Genomic DNA, 14,036 nt, shown 5'->3' on the forward strand with positions numbered 1-14,036 from the left:
CTAAGAGAGATTGAAAAAAACCAAATTCACAGTTCTTAAAAAGGGCGATCCCTGCTCTGAGACTGTATATGGGACACATTGTGATGGATATACAGTCAAAAACAATGAGATTGGTGTAAACACAGTTATTAGTGTATTTTTAGTGTAACTTTCGAGATTAGTCTGCGGAGCCACTTCGTGAATTTGTGTGACCACTTCGTGGATAATCTGCACAAAACCAGCTTAACTCTAAACTTTTATCTTCAATTTTTCAGCATATTCTCTGAATCTATCTTTAGCGCGCGTATATCTATATCTATGAACATAAACACATAGTCTACACTTAAAATTTTTAAACCTAAACCCGCTAATATGTTCATTTACTTTACACATTATACATGTTATATATAGATTCGGATCATTATAATGTATATCCATATGACTAATATAATCCCTATTCATAAAGTAGCACTCAAATAAACTATCTAAACATTTGTCACAACACCTACCGCAAAATTTAGTTTTACAACTATCACACTTTACTGATTTAGACATTTTTAATTTATATATTTTTCGAAAATGAATTTTTGTTCTTAAAAATTAAAGATGTCTATTGTAAAAAGCGCGAACTTCTGTGATATTTGTGAGTTATTTCTTGACTCAAAGAGAGAAGTAATCTAACAAGCAGGCACCAGAAAAGAGCCAGGGAAACGATTATGAAAGGCTGAAAGGGCTTCGCCTATACCCCAACCCCGATCTAAAGGGGCGTCGCCCTCGGCCTCCGGACCCATAACGGAAAACATGGTGAAAATGTATGATCAAGATCTAGATGAGTACTATCTCATTCCTAAGCCTAAGCCCAAGGCGGCTTCGCCCCTGGTCCCCCAGCCCCAACCCAGCCCATGATTAAGCCTAAACCCAAACCTGAAAACATGGGGAGAGTGTACGACCCCGAAAACGATGATTACATTCTCGTTCCTAAAAAGATTTTGCCTGAACATAAAAGGGTTTCGCACACGGCCCCTCAAACTAAAACTGGGTCTAAAACTGAACTTGAAACTAAGCCCAAACCTCAAATTGTGTTCCCATGTTGGGTCTGCGGCTGAAATGAAATAGGTCTACAAACCCACATGAATAAACACTGGAGGGAAAACGTAGCCCAAGACAATAATTTTAATTTTAAATCAATCTTCAATCAAAGACAGTTATATATTACTAAATCTAATAATAGTTTTATCAAAGATGTTAATGAGCCACTACATTACATATTAGAAGAGTTTAAACCATTTAAATCCTATAAATACAAAGTTACTGCTAATTGCGTATATAGAGAGAGAACTCCCGATGATGAGGAAGAAGGGCCCCAGGCCTTGGCCCCCAAAATGCTATTGAAAACAGCTTTAGAACTGATGAAATTATGACTAAAGATCATCGACTGAATCCAAACCAACAGCTAACTTCATAAGTTAAAGAAACATATGAAGCCTATGGCTATGATTATGAATTTATAGAAATATCAGATATGCAACTAATCATAGCAAGAAGTAAGCCATCATTGGTATCTTATAATGAACTACACCCGGACTAAGAAGTAAAACAAAAGCGATATTAAATATTAGAACCAATAAATTTAACTGCTTACGATTATGTATTGCAGCCGCAATATATCCTGAAATCAAAGATGCAAATAGAGAAAATAAATAAACCGATAGCTTATTCGATGACTGGGGGATAATGAAAACACATGTGATTATTTGAAAAGAATGCAGAATAAAAATAACATCAACATTTGGTTTTACAAACCTTCAACTGAAGATTACACTAAAGCAGAAATATTAGAGAGATGCTCAAACCTCAACAAAGGTCGTTAGAATATCTGAAAATTAGTTTGGAATTAACATTGTGCTTTTATCAAGATCATAGAAGTATAATTAAAAAGACCAAAAACTAAACATGAAAAGTATTGGTTTTTTGATAAATGTTCTGTTTGGTTTGCCACTCAACAAAAATATGAAAACCACAACATGAATGCTGCACACAAACCAAACCAAAGATTGTGTGCCCTAAGTTAAAACAAATCAAATTCAAAACTTTTACAATTAACAAGAAGTGAAGAATGTCATCTATAGCGATATTGAAAGTTATATGGACAGCATTAATTAAAAGATTGTTGATAATATATATAAAATATTTGACCCTGTGTCTATTGTCGTTGGCTTTAGTTGGCGAAGCACGGTCGAATTTTCGTTTAATGGAAATCAGAGTTGATATTTTGGTCTACACTGTATCAAAGATTATGTCAAAGATCTATTGGAAATAGAAACTGAGAATAATTCCAAGTTGAAAAAACCAATGATATTTAATAAAGAAGATAATTTATATCATGATGCCGATAACACTTGTCATATTCGTAATAAACCTTGCATTAATAAAGTTAGAGATCACTGCCACCAAACTGGCAAACATAGAGGCCCGGCATGTAATATTTGTAACTTAAACTACAAACAACAAAACATCATTCCATTTATATTTCATAATGGTAAAGGCTACGACGTTAATCTAATATCTAATGAGCTATTTAATCAGAATAACATAAGAGAAGATTTGATGTGATAACTAGTACTAATGGTAAAGCTAGAATGTTTAGATTTAGTATACTAAACTTATAGATAGTTACAAATTTATGACAATATCTCTTAATGAATTGGCAAATGTTTATGGTGTTAAATGTAAAACATTGTATGCTTATGAGTATTATAAGAATGTGAAAAACTATAATAATAAATTGAACATACTATCAATAACAGACATTAGATCATCGCTAACAAATAAACTACCAGCTCAATCTTAAGTTGATGAGTTTAATAGAAGTAATATTATGAAAACTGGTAAAGAATTAACATTAGAGTATATGGAGAATGTTGTCAGAATATTAGAACATTGCTTCCATCTATTTGTTCAGTTAGTACATAGTGAAATATAACTCAATCATCTGCATTATATCAGTCTACCTGGTTTCAGCTTTGATTGTTTCCTAAAACTAAGTGAAGTTGAATTAGAACCAATTGAAGATGAACAAGTGCTAAAAGATTTCATTAGTGCAATGAGAGGTGGTATATGCTGTGTTATGTGAAATAGATATATTAATCGTGGAACATGGAATAAGTCCTATAGCCAAAGCCAAAGTCAAAGATTACAACCATCACTCAAAAATCTAAGGCTGCATTATTTGGATACTGATATTTTTGTATTAGGCTTTAGTGAAGGTAGTGTTGATGATAAAAACATGGATCTATCCAATCTCGATACTCCAATCAAAACAAACAATAAAGTTCGAGGTAAATTCAAACATGAGTTAGGGAGCAGAGAGATAGAAGAATTCGTAGTACTAAAACCAAAGACCTACAGCTTTAAGAATGGAACAGCAAAAGAGCGGTAAAAACGCTTCCAAGATTAAAGAAACGTTAAAAGAAACTACAAAGCAAACTCAAGATATAGCACCAGCTTTGTTGATACAAACACAGCCATTATTCTTCATTCAATGGGGACTCAAACTAATCCTCAATTAAAATTAAATCTCGTATATTTACCTACTAGGAGATTTAAAATAAACGATGTTAGTATACCTCGAGAGCAGGGTGCATTTTTAGTTAAGAATATTGTATATGATTTTTCAGATGGATTTATTAATTTTCTTACTAATCAACATGGATTACACGATAATATCGAGGAAGATGAAAACAAATTTACAGGTTTTTATTTGATAAAAGATATGATTTAGGAAAAGGTGATAAGAGAAGGAGTAGATAAAGTGAAATAAAATGTATATTAGAGGATAAAGAGAAAAACTATAGCAGGGGGTTTAACTAAAGTTAAACTCAACAATCATAGCTGTAACTTCGCAGATAGTCTTATAAAAAGATAACAATTACATATACTAGAAACAAAAGCTGGTCATGATGGAATTTATGATGAAATGTTAAATATATCTAAACAACTTTTATCTATGAACATTTTTAATCACGAACAGCTAGATAATTCTGTTTTTGATTATGGTAAATGAGTAAGGTAGCAACCACGTTGATGAACGAAGTTCCTGCAAAGCAGATAGATATGCCTACAACTACATCAATAATGAAACAACAAAGCACAATTAAAACTAAAAAACAACTCCTGGCTAAAGAAGTATTCAGCCTCAAAACAAAAATTTAGAAGAGAAAGAATAATACCATTATATAGAGATGAAGCATGTTCAGCTAATTTAATTGATAAGTCATCTCTAAGTAAATCCATTAATAACTAAAAGTTTATATTAACAGTTATAGACAGATTCACAAAATATGGTGCAAAAAAATCTGGTTTATCTATCAATAATGGCTTTAAAACAATCTTATCAGAAAGACAAAAACCAGAAACTTTATGAGTAGATAGAGGTAGTGAGTTTTACAATAAAACATTTAAATCTTTACTTAAAGAATATGAAACTGAATTATACTCTACTTATATTGATTTAAAGGCTGTGTTTACAGAGAGATTTAATAGAGCATTATTACACACAATTAATCAACCAATGTTCATCAATGTGGATGGTAATTGGGTAAATATATTAAATGATGCTGTTGTAAGATATAATAATAACGTTCATTTAGTAATTAAATGACACCTGTTGATGCTTCTAATAATCCTGTTAAATACTATGTTAAATCTACCAAAGCAAAACCCAAACTTAAAGTCGGTGACTATGTCAGGAATTATGCCAAACATAACATTCTCTCTAAAGCATACACTTCTAATTGGAATCGAGAATTGTTTAAAGTTAATGAAGTTCTAACAACCCAACCACCAACAGATGGAATAGAAGATATTAATGGTGTAATAAAAAAACGCAAACACTATGAACGGGAATTTTTAAAATCCGAGTTTGATCGTGAATCTAATGATAAGGCTTTGGAATCTTTAAATATAGTTCTTTTTGTAAAGAAATACAAAGATGACAAGAAGTAGATTCAATCAGGCTAAACAGCAATCAGTAATAAACAACTTAAAACTAAGTAAAGCTCGTCGGTTAGTCCTAGAAGATAATGATAACGTTGACATGAAAGATACCTATAAAATTACAAATGTACACCCTCCCATAGATGAAAAAGATGTTGTTGATAAAGATTATTGTGACAATAACTTATTATCCTCTTCGAATAAAATCGATGTTTTAAGTAAAAATATAACGGATCTAAGAAAAGGTGATTTTGATAAAATCACTTCTAAAACTTTACAATTAAACAAAATCGAAGTTAATGAAGAACTAATTAATGAGTTTATTAATTCAGCAAATAAAGCAACAAATACAATTAACTTTTGTAATAAAGTTTCTAGTGATACCATCTCTAAGTAAATTCATTTAAAACTAGAGAATGATAATATTAAGTTTAATTAGATTATTACTAACATACAGCTAGATGATATGTTTAGTACTGGTCTAAGGGAAATTAAAGAAGGTAATGAAAAAACTAATTGTTTTTATAGATGAAGCACTTATAAAGAATAAAAGTACAATAGTACAATATTTAATATTTATTAGCTATATTTTTAGAAAGTAAACTAGTAGACAACAAAGAACAAGCAAGACTAGAGATGCATTATGATTTTAATCATGAAGATATAATGAAATAGACTGAGGGTTGCTTTATTAATTAAAATAGAAGAAACCAAACACAGTGCTTCTTTACTTTACCCCAACATTAACACCTTCTCAAAACAATACATCTATGATAAAATCCTAGCTAATAAAAAATTTAATAATAATATTAACATTATAAAAAAATTTAGAAAGTATTATGAAACTGAAACTAATAACTATAATAAGAAGTTAAGTAGATATAAAAATTATATTAATTTAGGTGAGATAACAGAAATACTATTATCATCAATAGCAACAACTGCAACATCAGCATCAGTTACGTTAAGGGGTATAGGCTTGCCTTATTCTACACCAACAGTTTAGTGGCAAGTTTAATAAACTATATACTAAATCAATTAAATATAAAAAAATAGATAATGATGAGTTTAATTGAGTAGTCAAAGTATTTGAGGAATATGAGAAGAACAAGAAAAGTAGATTGAATGTTTTTTTAAAACTAAAGTTATTAATATTTAGTTATAAAAATATATTTAGTAATAATAATATTAGTATTGATATTTACTATTGGATATATCTGGTCATAGACTTACACTTATAGTCACAGTCATGGTGAAACATGGGCAAAGCCCCATAGTCATAGTCATATTCGTAGTCATAGAGTTACACTTATAGACATGGTCATAGTCATAGTCATAGACAAAGTTATTGTTTAAACTCTAACATAATTAATCATCTTTTCTTTGTACCTAAGTATAAACCTCTGCCTCTCTGTAATACTCCTATACCTTCTGCAGTAAATGCAAATTTAATTAAATCAGTAGCGGCTGATAAAGCAGCTCTTGGGTTTCTAATTGCAGCTGCACTTTTACTTGCTATTTCTAACGCTCTTACTGGGTTGTTAGCAACTTTCTTTCCAAAGTTAACTGTTGCTTTACCAACACTTTTAAAGAACTCATTCAATCCGTCTGCTTCTATTGTTGCATCACATGACAGTCATAGATTTATTTCTTCTGCTTTTAGCACAATTGCCCCTTAACATCTTAGTGCCTTTAGCTGTGGCAACCCCTCGAATATTTAGTACCACTATAGTGTCTACCACCAACACAATATGAATTATCTTTAAATTTACTAAAGTTACTCATTTTTTTTTATATAAAAAATAATGAAAATTAAAAAGTATAATCCCTTTTTTATTAATCCTAAAGCCAAAGGGGCTTCGCCCTTGGTTCCCCAATCATTAGCTAAGGCTGAACCCAAGCCAAAGCCTAAACACCAACCATTAACTAAAGTTATTAGTGTTTAGTTATAATAGTATGTTTAGTTATAATATTATCAGTATTAATATTTACCGTTAGATATATCTAAGCCACAACCCAAGCCACTACCAAAGACTAAGCCCCAGTCACTACCCAAGGCTAAAACTAAGCCAAGGCCCAAAACTGAGTTTGAAGTTAGAGGTCTATCTCTAGAGAATAAAAAAAATTGGATAATATTAATGCGAAAGGTTTTGTTAAGACTACTAGGAAATAATTTGACTAAGATAATGACTATAACATTGACTATAATATTGACTAAGACATTGACTATAACAATGACTATGGCTGCAATTATACAATTAGATTTGACTATAAGATTATATCAACCGTATTATTACCATCACTATTAACACTAATAACCTTTCTAGTTAATACTAATGCATGACATATAGCATCTGCAACTGCAGCATTAAATTTAAAATTAAGTTGTTTTGGTTGCGGACCTATAAGATCATTTTGATATCTAGTATCAATTATATATATTCTGTAAATTGTCTTAAATGTTCTATGATTTTTATATGGCTTAAAATAATGGGGCAACCCATTAAAATCTTTTTTGAAATTAACAAATTTTTTAAAAACCTCATTATAATTATTAGAGCCACATTTATTATTCATTCTATACTTAGGATAAAATTCACTACCAATCCTACAATAACATTCAGTAACATTCATTATATCAGATGTACTTGCATCATGAGTTTGTTCATCAACATCATACCACATTCCATACCTAGATCAAATAAAAAGTTTGTAGCATTGGGTACATTCTTATAAAATGTCTTTCTTTCATAATTAACTAAAATCAAAATTATTCTTTTTTAATCCTTTCTATACAATAATTCTATTATCATTACTAGGATCAAAACTAGGTACACACCATGATATATCTCTAATATCTATTTTACCATCGTTACCTACTGCATGAGCACCAGTACCAACTCTTTTAATGAGCTCTATCAATATTATTTCTTTTTAATATTAGTCTAAAAGCTAACCCATATATAATCTTCTCTAAATCCTTCACAAAAACAAATAGATTACTCATCTTAACTATCATATACATATGAACATTTTTTGCTTCTTCATGATCACCTTTTAGTTGACTATCTCTATTACTTTGATTTCTAACAAAGCCACACTCATAGTCATCACTAGTAATAGTTAATAACTTATACATGAATAGACTAGGATGACAATGATCTATATATTCAATAGTCTTACCACCACTAGTTTCAAGCTTAGCTGAACTAAACAATGCCATCATACCATAATGAACTTGCCTTATATTAGCATCATTATTAAATACACCGCCAGCATGATCTGATACAACAAACTCTATCTCTAGATATGAATCATGTATATTTAAACGATTATCTTCTCTATTGAGAATGATATTAATATTAGTATCAACCGTATTCATCGTTGTCAGATTATTGGGTTTATATTTTATAATCTTACTTTTGTGTATATCATTATTATAACCATAATTGGCATCCAAATTAAAGTCCGTTTTTATAAGGAAATAATTTAATTGTAATTAGGACTTTATCTATAACTAAGGCTATAACCAGGGCTATAACTAAGGCTATAACTAAGGCTAAAAATACAATTGGGACTATAACCAAGGCTATAAATATAGCTATAGCTATAACTATGACTAAACTATGACTATAGCTAAGGCTATAAAAAATATAATTATAACTATAGCTTTAACTATGATTATAACTATGACTATACACATAGTTATAAACATAACTTAATAATATTTGAATAATTAAAATGACAGAATCTTTAACCTTATGGGAACTACAACACAACGACACATGAAGCTTTAACTAAAACTAAAGAAGAGCATACACTTAGCCTATACATAATAAAACAAAATTAGGTTTAAGTAGATTATCTCTTTATAACTCGGTGTTTAATGTGAATAGAAACAATAATCAATTTGTTTATGCTAGTACAGTAATAGATGGTGAAAAAACATCTATGGAATATCTTAGCTATAATTCTTATTCTATTTTAATTCTTATACTAACACTAAATCAAACTCAAGCAAAAGCTCAAACATTACATCTGTTCTTAATTATAATTATAAAAGAATCCCTTAGTTATATTCAACTATTACACCGGGTGCATATGAATTAACTGAAATAGCTGAATTAATAAAAGAAGAAACTGATGATAATGTTATAATAGAATCAGATAAGAATAAAATGAAATGTAAAATGGAATTCAAACAAGGTGCACTTAGCTTTGATGTAGAAAACTCAATAGCATCATTACAATGATATAGGAAAATAGTTTTTAAACAAGGTAAGTATACATCTCAAACGATTATTGATATTATGGATTTTAGTACTATTAATATTCATTGTAATCTTCTATCTGGTGTTACAGATAATGGTAATAACAAAGACATTCTATATACTTTTACCCTAACAGAACCTCCAGGTTATTGGATAAATTTTATACCAACTAATATTTTATATCAAAAAGTAACAAAAGATAAAATAGAATATTTTGAATTTCATATTAAAGATGAACATGGAAGACCTATTGATTTCAATGGTGATGAGTAAAGTTTTAGTTTAAATCTGATTTAGACTTAGACTTAGTCATAGTCATAGACTTAAACTTATACATATACTTACACTCACTCATAGACTTAGAATTATTCTTAGACGTATTCATAGACTTAGTGATAGTCATAGTCATAGACTTAGTTATAGACTTAGATATAGACTTAGACTTAGTTATAGACGTAGACTTATAATTAAACTTAATCATAGTCGTGTACTTATAGACTTATACTTATACCTACTCATAGATCTATGCTTATGCTTACTCATAGACTTATACTCACTTAGACTTATACTCACTCATAGACATAAATCAAAAACATAATTAAACTATAAAACTCTCCTATCCCAATTAATTTTTAATCTACTTTAAATATCACCATTTTTAGATTCATCTAAAACAAGCTAGCTATAACGTTGTTTCCACACCATAGTACATATATTAGCAAAATCACTATAACCAAGTTCAGATTCATTAAAGAAGTCTTTATTTAATGGATACACTACACTACCTCTTTGTTCAAATAAAATAAATAGATTACAATTCTCTCTAACATTCTGTCTATCTAATGAGAATAGATTTTGATTAATATACATCACATTAAAATCACTATGTCTGTCTCTACAAAAACATTTAAAATTAATTGGTTCCTTAGCTCTAACACCATCAAATATCATGACTTTCTTTAAGTTTTCGGGTAGTTTATCAGGTGGGGTTAATTCTTTTATATCGTTAATAAAAACTACGTCTTTATACTTTAACTCATCATATTGATTACCAGTAGGACCAATGATATATAGTTAATCAAAATGTATATCATCCAAAAATAGATACTTTAAAAAGACTGTCTTTCCAAATTCAGCAGGACCAGATATTACACATCTGAAGCTTTCTGGGAATGCAGCAGCAACAATTATATTATTGTCATCAATACATGTTTGTAGACTACCATTAATATCAATCTTCAAAGGGTTTTCGGCCTTGGTCCCCCAAGGGGATGCCCTGCTACTATAAAGCGGGAAGCCTTTGGTACCCCGGCTACTATAGGCCAAAGGTGAAAGAGACTTTTCCCTTGGGTGTTTCTCTCTAAGTAGATATATATATCAATGTCATCTTCGTCATCAATGTCATCTGTATTATGGATCTCTGACCATGTTTTAACATCATCAGAATTAACATTACCATTGACATTGCCATTGCCATTGACATTGCAATTGACATTTCCGTTGACTTTTTCATTGCCATTGCCATTGCCATTGACATTACCCTTAACATTGCCATTGCCATTGACATTGCAATTGACATTTCCGTTGACTTTGTCATTGCCATTGCCATTGCCATTGACATTGCCATTGCCATTGTCATTGTCGTTGACATTGTCATTAACATTGTCTTTAGCATTGCCACTGCCATTGGCATTATTATTATCATAGCCTTTAGCATTGGAATTATCAATATCATTGCGATCGCCATTGGCATTATCAATATCTTCGACTTCATTTCATCTTTAACTTTACAACTAAAGCAAAAACACTTATCATACAGTCCCGGACATTTAATTTTATTAACTAGAGCATCAACAGCACCCTCTATTATAAATCTTCTGTCAATAACATAGACCATGTATAAAGAATAAGCCCCATAATAAGATTCATCATATTCGTGTGTTCTTTCATTAGAACCCAAATCAACATATTCTTCTAAGAAAAACGGTGGGTCTCAACAGCAAAACTATCAAAGTAATAAACTTTTCCGCTGCTCCTTCTTATAACTAAAACCCAACGCGGGCCATCAGTTGGATGTAAATTAAAAATAATGTTGAAGTCATCATTGTTGATAGTAAGTGGTGTCTCATCTCTCATTACTATTTCTATTGGAGTTAGACTTATGTCTTTGCCCATATCTTCTATTCTGATATTACTCATAGCTTTATTATCAATACCAAAATCATTATTGATTTCTTCAAAACTTAGGATAAGCATTTTTATTTAATAAATATTCAAATTTATTTATAATTCTAAGGCTAAAGTCTATTTATAAGTCTAAGTCTAAGTCTAAGTCTAATTATATTTCTAATTATAAGACTAATTCTAACTTTGAGTATAACTATAAGTCTAGGTCTAAGTCTAAGTATAAGTCTAAGTCTAATTAGGCGTCTAAGTCTAATTGTAAGTCTAAGTCTAAGTCTAAGTAAAAGTATAAGTATAAATATAAGTCTAAGTGTAAGTCAATGTCTAAGTCTGAGTCTAAGCTAAGTCAAAGTCTGAGTCTAAGTCAAGGTCTAAGTCTAAGTTTAAGTATAAGTCATTATTTCATATATAAAAATGGAGTTGGGTCTTATAATTTTTATACTTGTGATCATTGCAGTTTTTTGTTATACATTATATAAAGACATGACAAGTAAACATACAAAACTAGAAGAAAATTTTGGTGGGTTTATGAAAGTTAAGTTAGATTTGAAAATGAGAAGTCACTTTTACATACTAATGTTTATGATGGCACTGGTACGTGTAAGACTTATTTTGTTAGACAATACTTAAAATTAAACCAAAATGGCGGGGCATGGTCGGAGACCCATCCAATGGTTGAACAAAACCAAAAACGCAAAATCATAGTTTGAAAAGATGAAAGAGATCGGATAAATCCAGAAACTGGTAGACCCTATGACGATTTCCATATGTGTGATATAAATATGATCAAATCCAAACATTTAGCTAATTTTGAAAACAGTGTAATTGTTCTTCATGATATGGGCAATAACTTTAAAAATTTATATAGCCAATTATTTTGCAGAAGGAAGACATGATAATATTCAAATGATTGTAATGGGCCATAAGCTAGCTCAGATAGTTAATATAGAAAGAATGAGTTGTGATACTATTTATATAACAACATATAATGGGGCGGATCTAATTAAAAATTTTAATAAGATATATGAACGTAATCATGACTTCCACGGCATAATTAGTGAGTTAATTAATAGTTATTATAATTGTACAGATGGAATGGCCGAAGAGCTTCGTTATGGCATGATTAGGTATAATAAGAAAGAGGAAACTTTTATTATTTTTGATAGAAATAGAACAACAAAATATGACTCAACAGTTGGTTTCATAGACCTTAAAGCTATTAGTTTAAAAGATGAACTGGAGCGTAATGAGATAAATAAATTTATAGATTATATGAAACCACTATTGAATACTGCTACAGATAGAAATACTATTAATAAAGATAAATATCAATTCTACTTTAATAAACTTCTTGTTTTAAACGGTGTTAAAATTCAGAATGATGTTCTAACAAAAGAAATGGTTGCCGCTAATTGGCTAAAGTTTATAGGATATATTTGATCAGTTTTGGGTACAATTCTTACTATAATTAATTTCATTAGACACAATGCAACAGTAAGAACTGCAGCACAAGTAGCGACACATTCGAGCCTTATGTGAAATAGAACAAGTGAATTATTGAATTTTGCTTATAGCGAGGAACTGGACGGGGCTTCGCCCATGCTGGGGAACCAGGGCCGGAGGCCCTTTCTACATCAGGAACATGACCATGAACAGGAACATCAACTACTCATACAAGAAGAGTATATAGATGAAGAGACTGAAGCTTTAAAAGAAAAAGGAAAAGACGATTTACCTGATCAATATAAAAATAATCAAAATTTTAGAGAAGAAATTGTAAGTTTCGTTTGAGATAAAGCGGAATTGAGTAATAAAAAAAATTTAGATAAAAGATATAAGTATAATACTCTTAATAATTTAGGTATAGAAACTCTAGCTAAGTTTGTCTGGTTTAGAGATTCTACTAGAGGTTTCATTAAAGTTTTAGCCCGTCATAATAGATTAAACTAAATATAAATAATTGAATTTTTGATTCCTTATATATAATGGTAATAGTATGTTTAGAGTGTAATTATAAATGTGAAATCCCTCGCGCTTTACTTTTTCATTATAAAAATTAAACTTAGGTATAAAGTTTGTAAGTGTACATGTGGAGATGAAACAATAGGTGGTGATTGCGTGGGAGGAATAGTTTCAAAGATAATGGGTACTGCTTCAAAATGTTCTAGTTCTAGTTCTAACTCTAGCTCTAGCTCTATCTCAAGCTCTAATTCTATTTCCATTTCTAGCTTCGACTCTAATTCTTATTCTAATTCTGAATCTAATTCTAACTCTGATTCCAATCCTTATTCTAATTCTAATTCTGATTCCATTGGTGAAACATGGACGAAGCCCCTAATTCTATTTCCAACTCTAGCCCCATCTTCGACTCTAACCCTACTTCTAACTATAGCTTTACTTCTAACTCCAGCCCTGATTCTATCCCTAACTTAAAGAAAAGTCATATAGAAATAAAATTTGATATAACAATTAAAGTTTGTAATAGATGTAGAGTTCTAGAACAAATAACATGTTTTGAAAAAAAAGAAATCTATATGTAAAGAATGTAATTCAACTAAGGTAAGGTGTGATTATTGTACTTCTGTATTTAGCTTTAGCAGGTTAAAG

Source organism: Convolutriloba macropyga, unplaced genomic scaffold, assembly GCF_964194025.1.
Source record: "Convolutriloba macropyga unplaced genomic scaffold, txConMacr16.3 SCAFFOLD_2352, whole genome shotgun sequence".
Classification (NCBI taxonomy): domain Eukaryota; kingdom Metazoa; phylum Xenacoelomorpha; order Acoela; family Convolutidae; genus Convolutriloba; species Convolutriloba macropyga.